Below are 14,957 nucleotides of genomic sequence, written 5' to 3'. Positions count from 1 at the left end.
TTGATTCAGTTTTTGAGACAGATAAATATCTGTCCCTAATCCATCGCTAAATTAGCGACGGATAATACCCATCGCAAAATTTAAAAAAAAAATAAATGTTTTTTTTGAAATATAAATATCGAGAAAAAATTTCTCGTTATGTAATTTATATAACCTGTGTATAAAAAATAAAGTACACATAAAAAATACATATACAAAGCCGTTGTAACAAATTTAACACAATATATAAGTGAAACAAATTTAACAACCCAGTATAATCCTCGACAAGTTCTAATTAGTTACAAGTGAATATATACAAAGAGTTTCGTTTGAAACAACAAGTACGTGAAATAAATTAAACATATGAAGCTAATCCTCGCCAAGATTCGGAGCATCATCATCTTCATTGTCTGGATATGCCCCTCCATCCATGCCTCTATCAGCTCCTCTACGTTGATCATCTCCAACATCCTACAAGAGAACCAAAATGTTAGTATTGATAAACAAAATATAATGAAATAAATTATATGCAATGCACCTAATCTAAGGCAATCGAAGTAACATGGCTGAATGACACATAGACTAGCAATAAAGTGAAGGACATCAATATAATTCAAAGGTTGTCAAAAAAAAATTATAGTGATGAAATCATGCATGCTTATATGTGTTCGTTGTCGAAAAAAATTCATAGTGATTCAATCATGCATATATGTGTTCTAAGGTTGTCAAAAAAATTTTATAGTGATTCAATCATGCATATATGTGTTCTAAGGCTGTCAAATTTTTTTTATACTGATTCAATCATTTATATATTTGTTCTAAGGCTGACAAAAAAAATCATAGTGATTCAATCATGCAGATATGTGTTCTAAGGTTGTCAAAAAAATGTCATAGTAATTCAAGCATGCATATATGTTTTTTAAGACTGTCAAATAAATTTCATAGTGATTCAATCACGCATATATGTTTTCTAAGGTTATCAATAAAAGTTCATAGTGATTCGATCATGTATTTATGTGTTGTAAGCTTGTCAAAAAAATTATATAGTGATTCAATCATGCATATATGTATTCTAAGGTTGTCAAAAAAAATAATAGTGATTCAATCATGCATATATGTGTTCTAAGGGTGTCATAAAACTTTTATAGTGATTCAATCATGCATATATGTGTTCTAAGGGTGTCATAAAACTTTTATAGTGATTCAATCATGCATATATGTGTTATAAGACAGTCAAAAAATTTAATGGTGATTCAATCATGCAAAAATGCGTTTTAAGGTTGTCAAAAAATTTTCATATTGATTCAATCATGCATATATGGGTTTTAATGCTGTTAATAAAAGTTTATAGTGATTCGATCATGCATATATGTGGTGTAAGGTTGTCAAAAAAATTTATAGTGATTCAATCATGCATATATATGTTCTAATTTTATCAAAAAAAAATTATAGTGATTCAATCATGCATATATGTGTTCTAAGGTTGTCAAAATAATTCCATAGTGATGAAATCATGCTCATATGAGTTCTAAGGTTGTCAAAAAACTTTCATAGTGATTCAATCATGCATATATGTATTATAAGGCAGTCAAAAAATTTAATAGTGATTCAATCGTGCATATATGTGTTCTGATCCGACCAGTGGGATCCACTGTACAGACAATTGTCATTGCAAATTCAATAAAACTGTCAACATCATCCATATATTCAAGTGACACCTCATTATCAACTATCCTATGGTACATTTATTCACAATTTGCAGTCATTTTATCCTATAATGTTATGGATATTATCTTCACCAGTTAAAAGAGAATCATAATAATGTTATGATGAAGAAAATATCTAATTTATCATGCATTGATGGTGGGTGTAATGATTTGATATATATCACGCACGCACACACACACACATACACACACACACACATATATATATATAATGATTGATTTCTCCTTATTGATTTGCTATAATCTGTATATTGTAGGTCATAAAGTCTGCATTTTGCTTGTTGCTTGTGTTGAGTTGGTTAACACTTTGTTATGGTTTACAAATCTGTTAGAAATTCTTGTTTGGTGATTGTTGGTGAGAAATTTTTTGTTTCAATTAATGCGTCAATTTTTTTTCCTCTCTACCACAAACATGCTTAACATAAAATGCAATTTCATGAACTATTATGCATGCATTGATAATTCAATATTTTTGTATGTAACACAATCACATCATATTTACACAAATCACAAGAATATTTAGAAATATGAAATCATATTCACAAACACGATACATTCAATTTAAGCATATTTTCATGATATAATTTTACATGGAATGCATAATCAAATCGAAAATAACTTCATGCAAGTATGGATAGTCATGTCAAACATTGGAATACATTCAATTATTTATATCATAACAATGTCAAACATGTACCTGCAGCAAACACACTCCAATATCCCGCTAACTACTACAATGACTAACATGGAATCCGAACTACAAAATAAGATCACTTATATTCTCATACATTCAAATCATGCTCAGCATGATCTTCAAACTTCAGCAAAACAGCTTTATATATCCACAACTAAGTGAGTGTGTGAGCAAACAAGTGTTGCATCTAAGAAAGTAAATAACATGTGATGTGCTTGCATCACTTATTCACCACAAGTATTTACCAGATTTGCATACTTTTGCATTTGCATTTTTCTTGTTTCTTTTCGCATAGCATTTTAAGCCGCATGCGATGCTTAGCATTAAGCATCACGCATTTTGCTCTACTACGCACCTGTAATGCACATTTATATAGGCAATACAATACAATTTTTAACATTTAGATTCCTATCATACAACGGAGATTTTAAATGACGAGGTCCAAAGAGGGGGAAAGGGGCAAAGACAGGGGGTGCACCCCTGTCTGTCGAGGAAAAAAGAGCGGCAAGGGCAAAGCCCCTACCAAAGGAACCCCAATGGCAGCAGGGGCATCGCCCTTGCCGGCCGAAACAAAAGAGGGAAACTGAGAGGGGCAAGGGCATCACCCCTACCGGCAAAACCAAAGGTGGTAGGGGCCTTGGCCCTACCTGCCGGGAAAGACACAACGAGCTGGGGCGAAGCCCCTTGTCGGGAAGGTAGAGGTGGCAAGCCCCTGCCTATCTGAAATGGAGAGTCAGCAGGCCCAACCTGCCAGCAAAAAATGAAGTGTCAGTAGGCCCAGCCTGTCGGCAAAGAAGAAGGTGGGGAGGGGTTTGTGCCTTTCCTGCGATGCCAGTGAGAAAGAGAGAGAGTCATCTGAGCGGGGCCGGTGAAGGGTTTGTCGGCGTTGTCACCAGAGGATGGGACTATGGAAGGTAAGAAGGGGGAAAGGACAAGCGAGGGAAGAAAGAGAGAGTGGGAACAGAGGGTGTCGACCGGGGTCGGATGCCTGACGAGGCTGCCGAAGAGGGAGGCGGTTGGGTGCCCAACAAACCAAAACTGGAGATAGGGAGATGGTAGTGGGGACAATAAGTCGGGAGGTGCTCTGGCTAAGATCGTCGGTGGCGGTAGGTGGCCGGACGCAGGGTGGGGTTGCCGGCGAGCTACAAGGGACAAAGGATGGAGAAGAGAGGCAAGAGATAAGAAGAAAGAAGATGAAGAAGAAGACAACGGAGATGGGGGAAGAGATCAATTGAGAGGGCCAGACGCGAAGTGGGGGTCGTCGGCATTGGGTGGCCGGAATACGACAAGCAGGACAGAGGGCTCACCTGAGGGAAAGAGGCGACAGAGGGAGAACGTCTGAGGGAGGAGAACGGGAGGTGGCCGATGAGGTCTCCGTAGGGAGCTGGATGGTGGGTTGCCAGAGAGCAGGGGCAGAGAAGGCGAGCAACGTGGGGGCGGTTGGCAGAAGAGGGGAGAGAGAGAAAGAGCATGGGGAGGAGTTAATTTTGTGCCATAGATGGGTCATTTTACATAAAAAATTAGCGACGGATTAGCGATGAAAAAATTATGTCTCAAAATTCATCGCTAAATAGCGATAGAAAATTTTTGTCGCTCATCTGTCACGAAATTGCGACGGAGTTTGAGACGAAACGTTTCCATCACGAATTCATAGCTGATTAGTGATGGATTTTGAGATAGAACTTTTTCGTCGCTAATTCTGCAACTAATTCCAATTTTAGGGATAACTAGTTTTCTCTAGCTAATCCATCACAAATTTGCAACGGATTATTTCTGTCACTAATTAACATTTTTCTTGTAGTGTCTCTTAAGGACATTATTGAAATCTTCCCCTCTCAACGTGTCACGGGCATAGAATTTTTGCAAACTTATGACGTGTCAGACTGCCCAGTCTAGCCAACCTAACGGCCAAAGACCGCACACCAATACTTTTCCGTATGGTGAATCACTTCATTAGCCTTGTGCACCACCTCGTGCGTGGCTACTTAGCGGAAGTTGATCAAACACATCTGTAAATGCGCATTATATCTAAGCCATGTCACTTTGTACCTTGTTGTCCCATACCAACTATCACTTTCAAAAATGATACAAACTTGCTTTAGCCTTGTGTGTCATGGAGCGTATTGCGACTCCATACGCATGCTATAATAAAACCTCGCCACTCAAGGAACAAGACCTTGCAACCCTCTGTCCCAAAACCAGTTGATGATTGAATACTATATCGAAAAGCACACCTCAGACTCATTCATCGGCGCCTAGGCATTTACTCGCTTAACCCTGAGTCACCATACTCGATTGGGATCACCTAAGGCGATCCTTGGCAGAATTAGCCCTAATCTATATGCACCCATGTGCGTCCAAACGCTATGCATGAAAAACTCTTATAAGCTGAGAGGTTCTTAACCAAATCTTGAAAGGCAACATCATCTGATCCACTGACACTACTTAATCAAACAATGCTTCACGTATATGCTGTCACACAACAATGCATTAATAATGATATCATTGTCTATCTTGTGTCATGCTACATCGCACGCCACCGATCAAGCCAATGCATACTGCGTGTTCCTACACTCGATGCATTTTGCACTCAGTAAAGCTTTGCACTGCACATGCTTCATTCTGAAGACATGATCTAGGATATTCTCTCCCACCCAAACCATTGTTGTCCTTGACAATGTTGTTGTAGGTAATAACACAGTCTTAACTGATATGTCAGTTTTTCTTTGCACTTATCTTTGGTCTACTTCTTTTCTTCATCTTACTCAACTTGTTTTGATTTTCATCCACCATCGTCACAACCTTTAAGATGTCAAGTCTCATTCCTTAACATGCCTCTAGTAACTTAGATAATGGTCTTCCGCTTTATCAACATTAAGCATTCTTTGCTCGTGGGATCTCAGTGCAGTCCCATGCACAAGCGATCATCGCCTACACAACAAACTTGTCAACTTCTTGCTCATGGCAGAGGTGCCTTCTAATCCCAGCAAGGACAATTCCAAGCCCTTCGTAGTCATCGCAAATAAGGACGATCACCAACATGTGCAGCAGGGATATCAACTCCCTTAAAGCGCCAACTTGTAGTTTTCCAACGATCCAAACTAGTCTTCAAGTGGGGAATGCCTACTTGTGTATCACCTCAAATCGGTCCTTCAAAGTGTTTTTCTAGGCACTCATCCTCACAAGGGGAAACATGACCCAACGCTGCAACTCTCATCCGGAGCCAGCAAAACGTTTCTATAAAAACCAAACCTATGAGCCACGAACAACAACTTTTTCTGAACACACAATCCAGAGAGGAATTGTCAACTCAAGGGACAAAAACAATGAGCACTCTGCTCAAGATGGGCATTTCGCTAACCCACAACTATAGGAGAAACTATAGAAGTTTAATTGAGTCTTTCATACTCAAAGGTGCAAATTCATCCAGTCGAATCCAATGTGCATTCTTTGCATGCATAAGGCAGATGTCACGCTCTACCTGCGAGCCTAGCGCACAACTGATAAGAATCTTTGGATTATCCGCATTCTCTTAGCGAACTGAACAACAACCTTACACTTCTGCTTGCCATCGACAAGATGACACATACTACCCTACCAACATCTTGCTTGTATGCTCGGTCAACAATACTTCAATTGCGCAAATTTGCTTAACCAGGATAAACCATCAGTCCTCTTCATTGTTGCACTCAATGAACAATAAAGTCTTTGTGAATCTTTCTGCTCTGATACCAATTTGTCACAGGCATAAAACTTTTTGCAAACCTACGATGCGTCAGACTGCCCAGTCTGGCTAGCCTAACGGCCAAAGGCTACGCACCAACACTTTTTCATATGCTGAATCATTTCATTAGCCCTACGCTGCATAGCGAAAGTCGATCAAGTGCATCTCCAAATGTGAATTTTATCTAGTCCATGTCACTTTGTGCCTAGTCGTTTCATACCAGCTATCACTTCTGAAAATGACACAAACTTACCTTAATCTTATGTGTCATAGAGCGTATTGTGACTTCATGCACACGCTACAACAAAACCTCGCCACTGAAGGAATATGACCTTACGGCCCCCTTGTCCGAAGACCAGTTGATGATTAAACACCATAGCGAAAAGCACCACCTAAACTCATTCGTTGGTGCCTAGGCATTCACTCGCTTAGCCCCAAGTCACCATATTTGGTTGGGATCACCTAAGGTAATCCATGGGGAATTAGCCCCTAACCCACACGCACCCTCCGTGTGTCCAAACGTTGCACATGAGAAACTCCTGCAAGCCGAGAGGTCCTTAACCAAATCTCCAAAGGCAACATCTTCTGATCTGCTGACATTGCTTAACCAAACAACACTCAACGTCTGTGCTACCGCACAACGATGCACTAACAACGATATTGTTTCCTATAGCGTGTCGTGCTACACCGCACGTCACTAATCAAGCCAACGTATATCACGTGTTCTTATACACTCGATGCATTTTTTACTCAGTAGAGCTCCGCACTACACATGTCTCATTCTGAAGGCTCGATCCGAAACACAACGCTTCTCTCAACTATGTCGTCCTTCCCAAAGTTGTGTTCCCATTAGATAGAGATCATGGGGATTTTATAAATCTTGGATCACTGCTCTCAACTATATATGGCTCCCAAACAAAGCCTTAAGTACTTCAAATATTTGGTTTTGAAAGAATCGAATTGTATTTAAATGCCTTGGATCTTGACTATTGAGCACAAATCCACTGATTTTGTTTTTATGACGAAGAACCCTCACCAAGAACCGGATCACTTAATGGGCTTGTCCGATGTGAGATAAACACCGGGTGGAGTCACCGCAATCCCCTACGTAACCCACAAGTTAATGGCACCCGCACACCCAATAGTAGTCAGACCTAGGATGAAGACGTCAGCACCTTCTCTCCAACTTCTCCAGTTTGGTCCATCACATAATCCATACTATTGGCTTGGTGAGAAGTGAAACCAAGAAATTGAATTACCTCTTTCTTACTATTTACCCCTCCCACGGATAAAGTCGAGTAGGGATCTTCTTGTTTCTTAATGCCTTTTTCTCATTCATGCGTTTGTCCAAAACCACGGAATCTTTTGCGGCATTTGCATGAACCCGTGTGGAGTCTCCTTATTACAAGGAAAACAAGCCTTGACATCCCCTCCTCCCACCACTTAGAAAATGATTCCATGGAAAATGGGGAAGCAACGAATTTGAACCCGGGAATTCCATTTCTGTGAAATACAAATCCTCCCTACATCTTTATCTAGTTGCCCCTACTTTTCCCCAAAAAGGCGACGTTCGGGTCATGGACTCATGCTCGTGATGCGTTGACTGGGTCCTTTAACATTTTTTCTGGAATTGATGTTGAACAAAATACCCTTGAAATATTAGAGAGAGATTCACACGCTTCAAGATGTTGACAATATTGACCTTTGACTCTTTTCAGGGGAGACTTGGCTGGACGGGATAGCGGATGGGGACGTCTTTGTTGAGTCCAGATGTGTGTGAAATTGAGAGTGGACCTATGGGAATGGACTTAGATCCGGTTAGTGGGTCCGACAGTTCTGTCTCATTAAGAGCGATGTGAAGCTTCCAGGAATATGGACCAACTCAGAGTTTTTGGTTTCTCTCTTTCTGCATGTGAATTTTCAGAAAAAGATAAAAAGCAATAAAGAATAGATTGTACCATTATGCTGGACCTGGATCCAGACCCACAAGAACAAGTCCAACTTGGTTCTCAATGTGCTTAGAGCATTTCGGGTCCATTTCCAAACTTGGTTATTAGGCTTAAGCTATGTTACGGGGACACGACACCCTGACATGGACACTGCCACATACCATTTTAATATTTTTAAGATTATCAATATTATTTTAATAAAAGTGTGTTATAATACTAAAATATAAAAAAAATAGCTTTTTATTAGGGATGGCAGTGGACCGGGGAGAACGGGTCCCACCCCGCCTTGCCCTGTTCCAGGGATGGAGGATATGAATCAGTGATAGAGGTGGGGATGGAGGTTAAAATCAAAACATGTGTGAGGATGGAGGCGGGGATGGACTTACACTTTCTCCCACCCTGCCACCATCCTCGATTCCCGCCTTGCCCCATCCCCAATATCGTTCTTTAAAGATAGCAGTGGACCGAGGGGAGACGGGCCCCGCCTCGCCCCATTTGGACCGGGGATGGAGGACATGAAACCAAGATAGAGGTGGGGATGGAGGTTAAAATCAAAACCCGTGCGGGGATGGAGGATAGGATTTTGAGACGGGGCAGGGGTGGGGGTCCACTGCCATCCTTATTTTTTATAGATTAAAAGGTTAAAAGTTTGTGTCCTCGTATCCTATTTTTTCAAGAATTTTTTTAGTCGAACCCACAGCGCGTGTCCTGGTCCAACTGGGCCCGGTCTACATTAGGAGAGGTCTGTTCACGTTTTTTGGCTCTTCATACCGAGCCAGATCTTTGAGGTCCTTTTAAGTAGTCAGGCTGGCCAAGCAGGTAAGTTGCACCACTTGCTAATAAGATTCCAAGCCAAATTGATCCAAAAACTTTATAAAGTATACCCAAATGGGTCTCATATTATTTATTTGTGCCCTTGGTTTTTGAAAATTATCATATATCTAACCCTTCTTATGGATTATTCTTCCAAGCTAGGACACACACATGGATTGGATTTGGTCCGGCCTCAGATCCGAATTTGACACACTATTCCTGGACATGAGTGTTAAAATAAGATCCGAACGTATATTAGAATTGTTTTTCGACTTATATGATTAGACTTTTTTTAATCTTATTTGGGATATAATTTGAATAGGTAATTATGTAGCATTTATATCCAGATCCAGATCAAATCTGATCCATTTATTTACAAGTAAAACATTTGTTTCAATTTTTTTTTTTGCTGGATTAAGTATTATCATTTAAAAAATTGATCTAGATTCAGCTCTACGATGACAGATCTGGTTATGATTTGGGCTTGCCCATGTATTGAGGTTCAAATTCAGTTCAGACATCATCCGACTCGATTGAACCCTGGAGAGAGAGATGTATTTTAGGGCAAATGGGTCACTTGGTGATAAGTCAAGCTGTCACCTCTGGAGGAGATCCAAACAAAGTGGATCAGTTGAATTGGATCTTAGATCTGATTTGATGAGTAAATAAAGATACTGCCAAAAACTAGAGAGAAATGTAGCCTACTCTCGTTGATTCCAATCTTCTTACGACTAACATTTTTTTTTATTCACTTTTTTTTAGGCATATCTGACCTTTCAGGTATATTTTGTTTAACAGAAACCTGCCCTGGGATCATGTTTTTGTTTGAAGTGTATTTTGGTTTTTTAAGGAGTTAAAAAAATCAATGGACTACAACTGGGGGGTCAGCGGGTCGATCCGACCCGTACCAAACCTTTTAGGATTCAGGTATGGTGATAAATAAGAAGACCCTCAATGATGGACCATGCTAAAAGTCTTGGCCCATTGGAAAAAACCCGGCCCACAGCCCACCTATTAGGCCTACGAGCCTAATGGGGTCGGGGCCTTATAATTTAAGGCACTGCCTATAATCAATTGAACTACATTATGCTCCCTCAACATCTTTAATTACTTCAATAATAATAAATAAATTATTAGTTGTCTTCATAAGACTTTAAAAATATTGTTCTAGAAGGATTGTTAATAAAAAAATTGATTAAATTTTTAGACTTGCCATCAGTCCAACTTTATGTCATTATATTGTAACTAGTGTTTAATTATAATTTTTTGTATTTTTCTACCATTGATAATTTGATGTTTTAAAACCCTGCCCATAATTTGCAATAACTTTGCACATTGGCCCACAATATGAATCTAACATAAATCAAATAAAGATGATATCTAAATACAAACGCATAGAACTAACTGCATATTTATGACCTTGACAAGGTAACAAGTCTATATTTTCACCATGCACAACTCTCTTTGTGTGATGTATTAACTTATTAATATTGAGTGATATGTTTTTTTCTCAAATATGAAACATGAATATATGACATATTAAACTAATTTATTTCTTCTTATACGTGAAACAAAAAATGATATATTTTTTATTTACTTTTTTCCTTTTGTGTGTATGTTCCCTCATCTAAAACTACTGCAAACCTAGTTTTGCTAGGCCGAGATCGACCTTCCACCATTGACAACTCTGCTGGTTGGCCATCCTTCAATTTGTAGTCCACTGCAAAAGAGGTTGAGTAATGTACAAAAAAAAAATATTAACTTGTACCAAAAAGAAAAAACTACTAAAAAGCATCCACCTTTTTGAGTTTTCTCTCTTTGTTTTTTCTGGGTTTCTATTCTAATGTTTCATTTTCCATTCTAATTTTGAATACTTGGAGTTATGTGAATAATATTCACTCATATATCAAACAATCAAAGTTACCTTTTTATGGACATATATACAAGGTGTGTGTTTTCCCATAATGCACGTACCTCAAGGGACACATGCACCTCACACACTAAAGATATACACTAACATCTCAATGTCGCGCCTCATGACATGAAGGCTCGCCGCGCACATGAGGCGTACGCTTCACACTTCGAGGCGTAGGCACTTAACAACATTCGAGAATATTATACTCGAGAAAAACATGATGTTTTCAAAATATCACTTATTTTGAATATATCCATTTTAACACAATATTTGCATAATTAAAACACTTTTTGACTAGTTTTTAATGCTTTATTTTTATTTTTTATATATTTGATAAAATGATATCTTTTCAAGATCCCCCAATGTACTTTTTCAAAATATCGCGAGATTTAGCCTCACCACCGACATTTCCCCAAACACGAGAATTGTAGACTATTATTGTAATCAACCCCCATACTTCGTCATGTCTACGATGTGGGGTCCACGTTAGGTCGGTTACCAACTCCAAAGTGAGATCGACGGCTCTAGATAATGACAATCTCTTTATTGAGTTAGGCAGGTAGGTAGGTTAGTTCATAGGCCACTAGACTCTTCCAGATGATGAATAAGACAAGATGAGGTCAATACCATATGATGAACGGGCAACCCATACACCACGGTTGGACAGTTTACTTCTCAAATGTGTCCCACAAAAATTTTCAGTCATTCATCTAGCAGATCAACGGCGCCTAAAAAACAGCTGAAAAACATTAAAAAATGGTGCTGTTAGGGATGCTGTTCATCATAGCGATATGGGACCAAAAAGTGTACTAGATGTCAATGCTAGTGGGGCCATGTTGATTGGTCCATGAGTTGTTTTACTCCTGGTTTCAGGATCCGATCCGGTCCCTATGGCATGTTATGTTATTGCCCCCACGTGGATGCATAGTTGTTCATTAATTTGCCATCGTCAGGGAAAAACCAAAAACTGTATTATTTTGATAGGGATGCGAACGGTTCGGATTTCAGATTAGAAAATACTGGAGAGTCAAATCCGGTCAGATCCTAAACAGCCAAAATTTGAAAAAGCCACATCTTCAATGCAGAACGTATAAGGCACAAGGGATTTTTTTTCTATAATGTGAAGGGCGCAATCCTGGCTATGGATGCACAACGAGCCGAGCCCACTTGAGTTTGGCTCATGCGGCACACGTAAATGAGCCAAGCTTGTACTAGCTATGATGCTCGGACCGAGCCTCGTACTAGCTTTGAGGCTTGGGCCGAGCAAACGAGTCGAGCCTGATCACCCTACTGAGCTCGATAAGGCTCGGTTAAGCTTTTTTGGGCATTTCAGATATCTCCCGCCCCGTCCTGCCTACCTACCCCTATCTTGCTCTCTCCCCTTTTCTCTTCTGTTTTCTCTCTTTCTCCCTCTCCCTTACCCCTTTCTCGCTTAGGAAGGAGGATGAGAAAGAAGAAAAAGAAGAAGAAGAAAGGTGGTGGGTATGCTCTCTCTTTATGCTTGCTGAGCTTGGACTGAGCTCGGGCTATTGTGCTAAGTGTGAAACACTGACCCGGGCTCAGCATGTACAAGCTCAAGTTGGCAAGGTTAAGCTCAATCTTTTTGCTCAATGTAAAACATTGATCCGAGCTCGGCATGTATAAGCTCAACTCGGCAAGGTTAAGCTCAATCTGTTTGCTCAATGTAAAACATTGACCCGGGCTCGGCATGTATAAGCTCAACTCGGCAAGGTTAAGCTCAGCTCAGTTCTGGCTCGTTCTTACGGCTTTTTTTTTTTGGTGAGCCGAGCATGTACATGACAAGTCTGGCTCAAGCCCCGCCCGTGTGCATCTTGCGAAACACTAACTTGGGATGAGCTTGGCACGAGCCGAGCTTAGCACAAGACGAGTCTGGCTGAGCTTAGCACGAATCGAGCTCGACCCAAGCCTGTACACATATTTGCTTGGGAGAGCCGAGCTTGTACATGTCCAGCTTGACTCGTGTGCATCCTTAATCCTGGCTCTTATATTTAGGAATGTCAAGGGATCAGATTTTATATGATATCTGACTGAATCAAACTCCGTTTAGTTGGATTCGAAGAGTCAAAATTATATCTAATTACGATGAGGTTCGGATATGGTTTTGAGTTTTGCTACTAAATCTGATGGATATATCCCTATTCAATTACATGTAAAAAATCGAATCCCATATGGGGCTTTTTTCCATCCAAAGCCAAATCCAACTTCCACTCCAACTCCAATTAGCTAGGATTGCGTAGCCTAACACTTGTGGCCATTATTCCGTTGCAATAGTTTCTAATAATATTTTAAAAAAAATGTAACATAATATATTAAAAATATCAAATATATCTTTAATTGATCAATAGATCAGATTTTATCCAATGACCAACCAAATCCAGCTCCATTTAGTCAGATTTGTGAGCCGGATTTGGCAAGGCAAAATGATATTTGGTTGTAAGAGGATGAGAATATGGTTTTGACTTTTTGCTCCCGAATCAGACAAATATCTGAATTTGATGGATATCCAAACCCAAATACATGTAAAAAAAACAGGATATGGTATGAGCATTTCACCATCCATATTCCAATCCATTTATCCAAACATCCGATTAGTTCGGATATTGTATTGGCTACATCCGTAGGCAAGATCATTACACCTGTGAATCCTTATTGGAGATTTTTTGACTACTTGATATATCAGGATTTGTTTTGTAGAGAGAGAAAGAAATTGGCAAAGTTAACAGTTCTTTTTGTACTATAATTTAACTAAGAAAAATCCTAGTTCTGGTGGTGGTGGTTGAGAGCGAATAACACCCTGCCATATGTCTTATGCCCACTCCATTAAAATCCACCAGCTGGTGTCCAGCAGTAGGTCAGATCAAGGTTGTTAAATGCGATGAGGCGAAGCGAGGCGTTGAGCCTGCACTTCGCCTCTGAGGCGTACGCCTCTCACAACGTGAGACTCTCAAGCAAGGTTGTAAATGCGATGAGGCGAAGCGAGGTGTTGAGCCTGCACTTCGCCTGTGAGGCGTATGCCTCTCACAACACTGGGTCAGATGTTTCGGCCTTAGGGATGGTAGTAGACTTGCCTCACCACATTTAGACCGGGATGGAAGATGGAGACTCGGATTAAGGTTAAAACCAAAACTCTTGCAGAGATGAAGGCAAGGATGGACTTACGCTTTCTCCCGCCCCGCCCCGCCCCCGATCCTCGTTAATAAAATAACTAAAATGCCTTTAAGGATGATGGCAGTGGACTAGGGAGAAACAAGGCCCCGCCCCTGCTCACCCTGTTTGGACCAAGGATGGAGGACATGAAATGGGTATGGAGGCGGAGATGGAGGTTAAAAGGTGAGGATGGAGGGAAGAATTTTGAGACCGGGTGGGGGTGGAGACCTTGTCTCCCATGCCGGTCCACTGCCATCCTTACTCAGCCTTGCAAAGAACGCACACCCTGAGTATCAAACTCTGGATGTGTTGGGCCATTGCAGGTTCAAAACACAATGGTATCGTTGTATAACTGGTAGGGGTCTGCTTAACCCCAGCTTGCCTTTCAAAAAAAAAATGTTATAATATATATACCAACAGGGGACTCCACGTGGTTAGTAGGAGCTGTCAGTGCACATCTCTTTGTGGTGGGACATTGCCTGTTCAAAACCCAATGGTATAGTTGTATAACTGGTAGAAGGTCTGCCTAACCCCTTGCCTTTAAAAAAAAAATATTTTAAAAAAATCAGTAAAACGACGAAAGAAGTCTTCGAACTGTCTTTTGAAGGTAAACTTGCAATTTAGAAAGGCATTCAGGTTGGCAGCTCTTTTAGAAAAACAAAAAATTATGGATAAACAATTTATAATTAGTTTAATTATCATTATTTTATTAGTTTCTAGCCCACCAAGTCTGTACTAAGAAGTGAGTTACCCGGACGCCTAACAGTCCACTACAACTCTTAATACTGATAAAATAATAATATTGTTAGTGTAGACCCAGATCCAAGATCATACTGGATCTCCAACCAAATGAGAAGGTCTCAACGTCCAAGGAGTCTACCTAATGCAAACTTGATAGAGAGAGAATCACAAGAAGATATATATCTTCCTAAAAAAGAAATCACTCTCACAGAAACCAGCATTACAAGGAAAGTTCTCTCACAAATGG

This window comes from Nuphar pumila, chromosome 7 (genome assembly GCF_984573655.1).
Source record: "Nuphar pumila chromosome 7, dmNupPumi1.hap1.1, whole genome shotgun sequence".
Classification (NCBI taxonomy): Eukaryota; Viridiplantae; Streptophyta; class Magnoliopsida; order Nymphaeales; family Nymphaeaceae; genus Nuphar; species Nuphar pumila.
Note: the sequence above shows the minus strand (reverse complement) of the source record.